Below are 1,841 nucleotides of genomic sequence, written 5' to 3'. Positions count from 1 at the left end.
CAAGGTTGTTGGAAGAAACAGCCGCATCAAAACCACTTCTGTTTTTGCCACAAGGCTTGTGGAGGCTGTGTTGTTATAAGGTCTCGTGTGAAAATTCTTTTAAAATTTAGGGGCGAGAGAAAGTTTGTATCCTCTGAGGAATCGGTAGCCCTGCCTCTTCTGCACTAACCAGAGCTCGTGGCTTAACTACACTTGCCTCCCCTGCTGAGAAACGGTGTTAGTTGGGTGTCTAATCTCAGCAAGTGAAATTGCCCCCAGATGGGTAATGTTTTCTTGATACTGATTAAAAAAAATTTTTTTCGTGGCTCCTTTAATGATTCACTGCATATTTGTACTTTGATCTGTGCTCTCATATCCTTCTGAAGAAAGAACCAAGAATCCACAAATTAAACGAAAAGTGGAATATTTCAGGGTTTTTTTTTTTTTTTTTTTTTTTTTATGGCCCAAAGATTTTAGAGATGGTTTTAAGTCAGTGGCTGCACTTGGGTTTTTGAGACGAACAAGTTTATGGGTCAAAGACTTCAGACCGTAATGAGCCTTTACTTGGGAAAATGAGAAGCTCATGTAAATAAGGCCCTCAAGGAAGTGGTAAGTTGTGGGCAAAAGATCAGAAGCTATTAAGGTTCATTTCCTTGTCCACTGCCACTAAGGGTAATATCGAATCAGTGTTGACTAAATTAGAGACAGAAGGTTGGTAGCCTATTTGGACCCCAAACCTTTTTCGCACGGCTGTCTGACGTCCCAACGGTCAGAGCCTCATTTCCTTCGGTCATGTTGAAATATAAAAACGGTCCTGGGAAGGTTAAGACATTAGGTCTCTGACACCTCAGAGGAAATGAGATCCATCCCTAGGTTCTTCTTTCAGAGTCTTGGTTTCCGCCTCCCCACCAAGAGATGTGGCTCCTGGCGAGATCAGAGACTGTTGGGTGGAGAGCCCTGTTCTGCCTGAACTGGCTGTGTGACGATAGACAAGCCCCATGACCTCCCGCCCTGAGAAGAAGTGTCTACAGCCTGGGCCTGTGGACTCACCTCCCGGCCCTCCGGGCGCGCCCAGCTCCTTGCTCTGTTTACTCCCAAGGAAAGCCTTCCTTCTGTTTACTCAGCAAAGATTCTTTTAAGACAGGCTAAGCACACGGTTTACTCTGCTAACAAGCTTTGGCATTTATTGTGAGGACCCGTGTTGACTTATTCTTGAGTCTTCATTGACATTCACTGGGAAATGTCAACGCAAACACAGAGAGCCACCTGGGAGCTACAGGCCTGACAAAGTGCTCCAGAAAGGGCCATCCTTCCCGTTTTGGTTAGAATCACCTTGAGAGTTAAAAATAACAGTAATGCACGCACCATAAGAGGTTCTGATGATCTCCTTTTAGTTTTTAGATTCAATACCTCAAGGCTTTTGCTAGAGGTCTCTAGAAAGCTTCCTGATCGCTTCTCGGCCTTTTGGCTAAGATCAAGTGTAGAAAGCTTCCTGTGTTGGTTCTGGACGAGGCTGTATCCGTGCCAGCGCCTTGGGCCTCCTTCCGAGTGCCCGGCCCTGGGCACGCTGGGGACCACGGCACAGCCGCAGAGACCGTCAGCTGGGGGTTCAAGTACAGCTTGGCCTCTAGCTGGTTGTGTGATCCCGGGGCAGCCATTGCCTCTCTCTGGCTCTCGGTTTTCTCATCCGTAAGGTGAGAGCGAGTGGTCTACATACACATCTCCGCAGCGAGACCGGGCCCCCGGCCAGAGCACAGGCCCTAAGAATGCTCAAAAATGTTTCTTTCGCATAAAGGGATGAATCAACTACGCCAGCTGATCTCTTGGGTCTTGCTCTGACACCTCGTGCCTGAATTCTTCCA

This window comes from Panthera onca, chromosome B3, assembly GCF_046562875.1.
Source record: "Panthera onca isolate mPanOnc1 chromosome B3, mPanOnc1 haplotype 2, whole genome shotgun sequence".
NCBI classification, from domain to species: Eukaryota; Metazoa; Chordata; class Mammalia; order Carnivora; family Felidae; genus Panthera; species Panthera onca.
This window is presented reverse-complemented; position numbering follows the sequence as displayed.